The sequence below is a fragment of the Mustela erminea genome, chromosome 12 (genome assembly GCF_009829155.1).
Source record: "Mustela erminea isolate mMusErm1 chromosome 12, mMusErm1.Pri, whole genome shotgun sequence".
In the NCBI taxonomy this organism is placed as follows: domain Eukaryota; kingdom Metazoa; phylum Chordata; class Mammalia; order Carnivora; family Mustelidae; genus Mustela; species Mustela erminea.
This window is the reverse complement of record NC_045625.1, coordinates 20297467-20303466: the sequence shown is the minus strand read 5'-3', so window position 1 is coordinate 20303466 and position 6000 is coordinate 20297467.

Sequence of the window (6000 nt, the reverse complement as noted above, 5' to 3'; positions counted from 1 at the left end):
TAAGGGCTGAACTTAAACTGAAAGATTTCGCACATTCATCATCACTCTCCTGTATGAGTTCTCTGATGTTGAACTAGTGATGTTCTATAGCAAAATAGTTTTTGACATAGATTACATAGATAGGGCTTCTCACCAGAATGAATTTTTAGATGTTCAGTAAGGTGAGTGCTTCTGCTGAAGGTTTTTCCACATTCCTTACAAACATAAGGTTTCTCTCCAGTATGAGATCTCTGGTGTTCAGTAAGATGTGTGCTCCGACTGAAGGCCTTTCCCCATTCATTACATTCATAGGGTTTCTCTCCAGTATGAATTCTCTGATGTTGAATGAAGGCTGGGGTATGACTGAAGGCTTTTCCACATTCCGTGCATTTATAGGGTCTTTCTCCGGTGTGAGTTCTCTGATGTCGGATTAGTGATGTGCTGTGGCAAAAAGCCTTCCGACATTTCTTACACTGGTAGGATTTTTCCCCAGAATGAATTCCCTGATGTTCAATAAGATATGTGCTCCAGCTGAAGGTTTTCCCACATTCAATACAAGCATATGGCTTCTTCCCAGTATGAATTCTGTGATGTTGAGTAAGGGCTGAAATATGACTGAAAGTCTTCCCACATTCATTGCAAGGATAGGGTTTTTCTCCAGTATGAATTCTCTCATAATTTCTAAGGGATGACCAATGACTAAAAGTTTTTTCACATTTGCTACACTTGTAAGGTTTCTCCCCAGTATGGACTCTTTGATGTTGAATAAGATTAGTGCTCTGACTAAAAGCTTTTCCACATTCATTGCATTCATAAGGTTTCTCTCCAGTATGTATTCTTTGATGCTGAATAAGATTAGTGTTCCGGCTGAAGGATTTACCACACAGTTTACATTCATACTTCTCTCTCATACAAATTTTCTTAGGTTCCATTAGTACTGAACTATGGCTTTACATTTAAACTTTTTCCAGAATAAGTAAGGTTTGAGATAAAAATGCATCCTTGCTTATATCTAATAAATTGTTTTCCATCTATGAGTTGCCTTTTTTTAAAAAAATGGACTGACCCCTATGCTTTAAGCTTCTATCATTTACATCATAATTATGTCACAATTATCTTTAGAAGCTCTCAGTTTGAAAAGAGTTGAGCTCAGGTTAAATATTTCCTGAAAATTATTATATTAATGATTTTCCTGAGTGTCCTTGTAATTCACTTTTACTAGTGTTTCTCAAGTTGGTTATCAAATTCCAATTCTTCTATTACAAAGTTTTAGGAACCATTGTTTAGAAAAATGTCTAACATTATGCCATGACACTATTCTTTTTCAGAAGCTTTCTGCTTTGGAGTTGATGTTCTGACTCTGGATATAGTATCCAGGATTAAGGAAAAGACAGTATCTCTTCCCTCTGGAATATAAAAGGAAAAAACAAAACTCGCTTATCAATAACAGAAAAAATAATAATAATAATGAACCAGTGCTGTGATGAAACAAAAGATTATACAGTATGAGTCCTGATTAATATGGAAGTCTAAAGAAGGGAAGGAGCAATACAGATAGGAGAGTAAAAGAAATGGAAACACCGAGACAAAATATATATAACACAAAAAAAAACAGACACAGGAAAGTACATGACATGAAAAAGTCAGTGACATTAATTCAAATGAATGTCTTTGGAAAGCAGAGATTAAAAAAATAAGAAAGGAAAAGTGAAATGTGACGATAAGAAAAACTCTGACAAACACAGAAATTCAATACCACATAGTAGGATAGGAAAACTAAAGTTTTTAGTAGCAAAATGATAAATAGGAAATGTTTTAGATGAAGATGCTTCTTAATTTTATTTAAAGTGAATAACAAGGCTATTGAATTCAGTAAAAAGGATAAAATAAGTGCTATGTGCCTGGACTGGGATAATACTAGCAATAACTTAGTGCAGGAGTAAATCTAAAACATAAAAAAGAAGAAAGAAATTTTTTAAAACACCGACACTGATTATGGGGACTTTTTACAAAATGAAGTTTATAAGGATACAAGTTTCTTTGCCAATAATTTTGGTACTAATGGTTGTACTAATTGTTGTACTAATAGAGGAACTAACAGTACCCTAATAGTGGTACTAGTGACAGAAATATTGAAAGTAAAAGGAGGTGGCTTAGTGTAAGTCGGTGATTTCATTTTTCATAATATTGCGTCTAAAGTGATTTAAAGTGAAGTGGGACATTTAATGGAGACACACTCTAAGCAAGAAAACTATGGGGACAGGATTCAAATGCAATATTTGGAATGAAAAAAACATTTCAGGGAGTTAATGACATGGAAGGATTATAAAGATATCAGAATGCACGGACTCTCTGAGATAAAAAATAAACAAGTAGAAAGTAAACCTTAAAAACATGTGCAATTATGCTAAAGCAAAAGTAAAGCTAATTAAAAAACATTTGAACAACAACAACAAAATCAACTGATGTCACAGAAGCAAAGAAAAAACATCGAATGCAGCAGAAACTCTTGACTACAGAAAGGACTAAGAACAGGGTGCTATCAAGAAAGAACTCAAGATTCAGGAGTGTCTTCCAAATAATGTTAGTATAAAAATAGAAGATAATAATCTACTTCAAAGACTACAACAGAATAGGAATGGAGGCCGTTAGCTACAAGTGCAGCAAGCCTGGTAATGAAAGGAGAGAATAAAATTGAAAGGTGGATAAAAATTAAATTATGTTATGCAAGGAGTTCTTTTAAAAGAAAAACTTTTGGGGCACCTGGGTGGCTCAGTGGATTAAAGCCTCTGCCTTCGGCTCGGGTCATGATCCCAGGGTCTTGGGATCCAGCCCCGCATCGGGCTCTCTGCTCCGCAGGGAGCCTGCTTCCTCCTCTCTCTCTCTGCCTGCCTCTCTGCCTACTTGTGATCTCTGTCTGTCAAATAAATAAATAAAATCTTTAAAAGAAAAACTTTTGACTGTTGGAAGTTAGAACTGAGAATGACTAGATTATGAAATAATTAATAAATCAAGGTCTTAAAACCTTGATGAATGGAAAAGAATGGAGTCTGGGGTACAGAAGGACAGACTAATTAGCAGTAGAAGAGCTGATATCTATTTTTCTAAGATCACAGAGTTACGTAAGAAGATGGATAAAGATATGTAGATATGAAGCTGATGTTCGAACTAGATGAACTCAGTTTTTGACACCGATTAAAGGACTCTGTGCAGCGGGCACTAACCAACATTTCTAAATCTACCTCCTGGTACCAATATTGTTACTACCATGGACAGATGGTAGTAACAGCACAATGCACAGATGGACTGTTACTTACAAGGATTTCTAGCTATTTGGTTGTTACTTAGCTATCTGATTTTTTTCTTGGTTAGGTATTCCCCATTTTCTCCTGTTATCTATAAATAGGGTTCTTCCTACTTGAAAGATAACATCCAAATTAAAAAGCTGATATCCTATTCTTGGTTTAGGATATAGGCTTGGGTGTTTATGATGTATCTCATAAGTGTGTCCTAAGTTGTCTTCAGGAACTCTGAGATATAGGAATGTTGATGCTAAGGTGGCAAAATAAAACTATCCATCTACAATGTTTTGAAGAAAAGACATAATCTTATCTCTGTATGCAAACAAAATAAAACACCTCTGGTAACCAAACTCAAAGCCCAATCTCAGATAAACACTTATAAAACATATTTTGACATTTGGGGGAAGAGTTACTGTAATCTGCATTAAATACAAAGCCTTACTTATCTAAGGAGACAAGTCTTCTACAATTGCCATCACATCCCCTACAGTGTCTGATAATGATCTGGTTCTTTTCGTTCCTACAAGGTAAAGTTCACCAGCACCTCCTCCAATGTCCCTGGTTCCTAATACATCAAATAACTACTCACTAAAGGATCATTCATGCAATCATTTATGATGGAAAGAGTAAAGCTAAGAACTGAAAATACCAAAGTGGAGGGCTAGAAAGTTGTTCAAAGATGATTTACAGTTCTAAGTTAAAAAAAAAAAAAAGTGGTGAAAAGTGCATTATTTGGCGACACTATGTATCTGTTGAGAGTACAAAGAAGCAAAACAAGAGGAGAGAATGAGAACATTGCAATACGTAAAGGAATAAGGATGGAAGATTTTCCCAACTGATGACTCATAGATTCAAGAAGTCCTAAGCCAAAAGCAAGCCAAATACAAAGAAAAGCATATCCAACGATATCATAGTCGAACTTCTGAAAATCAGGGACAAAAGAAAAATCTTAAAAGCAGTGTAAGAGGGGCACCTGGGTGGCTCAGTGGGTTAAAGCCTTTGCCTTCGGCTCAGGTCATGATATCAGGGTCCTGGGATCAAGCCCTGCATCAGGCTTTCTGCTCAGCAGGGAGCCTGCTTCTCCCCCTCTCTCTGCCTGCCTCTCTGCCTACTTGTGATCTCTATCTGATAAATAAATAAAATCTTAAAAAAAAAAGCAGTGTAAGAAAATAGGCATGGTCACCTCAAAATAGCAACCCTCTGCTCACTTCTCAGCAGTTAAAGAGAACCAACTGAAGGGGCGCCTGGGTGGCTCAGTGGGTTAAAGCCTCTGCCTTCGGCTCAGGTCATGATCCCAGGTTCTGGGATCGAGCCCCGCATCGGGCTCTCTGCTCAGCGGAGAGCCTGCTTCCCTTCCTCTCTCTGCCTGCCTCTCTGCCTACTCTCTGCCTACTGCCTCTCTGTCAAATAAATAAATAAAATCTTTAAAAAAAAAAAAAAGAGAACCAACTGAAAATGTACGTTTCTGGATGGAAAGACTCAATATCTTAAAGACGCCAGCGCTCTCATGTGAGTTGAAGGTACCCCTCCCCACCCGAATGTGCTGAAGTCCTAACCCTCAGGACCTCAGAATGTGACCTTCCTTGGAAAGAGTTGTCAGTACAGATATATAGAGATGAGGTCATAAGAGAGTAGGGTAAGCCCCTTATAAGTCATGTGAAGACACAGACACACGGAGTACACCAAGTGACCATGAAAGCAGAGATTAGTTATGTAGCTGTAATCAAGAAATGCCAGAGACTGAGGGCAAACTGCCAGAAGTAAGGATTCCCATACAGGTTTCAGATGCAGGATAGCCCTCCTGACACCTGGATTTTGGACTTCCAGCCTCCAGAATTATGGGACAATACATCTCTATTGTTTTAAGCCACCTACTTTGTGGTATTTTGCTAAAGCAGCCCTACAAAACTGATATGCCTCCCAATTTTACTTATAGAATATGCATTTTTATTTTTTTTTCTAAAGATTTTATTTATTTATTTGACAGAGAGAGATCACAAGTAGGCAGAGAGGCAGGCAGAGAGAGAGAAGAGGAAGCAGGCTCCCTGCTGAGAAGAGAGCCTGATGCGGGGCTCGATCCCAGGACCCAGAGATCGTGACCTGAGCCGAAGGCAGCGGCTTAACCCACTGAGCCACCCAGGTGCCCTGCATTTTTCAAAACGAAAACAAAATGAGGCCAAACGGGGATGCACCCATCCTATGTAACAAAATACTGTAACAGGGTAGTCCTGACACAAGAACAGACAGAAAAAATTATGAAAATGAATAATGAGCCTAGAAATAGGTCCACTCTTTTTAGGGATGTAATGCATGAGAAATGTGGCATGTCAAATATTTGGGGAAAGATGGAGATTCAATAAATGATCTTAGGACAAGTGGCCTATCCACTGAGGGAAAAAATAAATTTAACATAATTGCCTTAAATCGTTGACGAATTAGAGTGAAACTTTAAAATAACCAGAAAACATATCAGAAAAATATTTTTATAATCTTGCAGTGGGAAAATCCCTTAAAAATGTAAAACCTGGAGGTTATATAGAAAAAGACTAAGATCTGACTATGCAAACCTACAAGGCAATCAATGAAACTAAGAGAAAAGCCATACTGGGAGTAAATATTCACAGCTTAATAAAACAAAAGGATTATTAGCTGTATTATATAGAATTTCTATAAGTCAATTAGGAGAAAATATAATGCAATACAAATGTGAGCAAAGAAA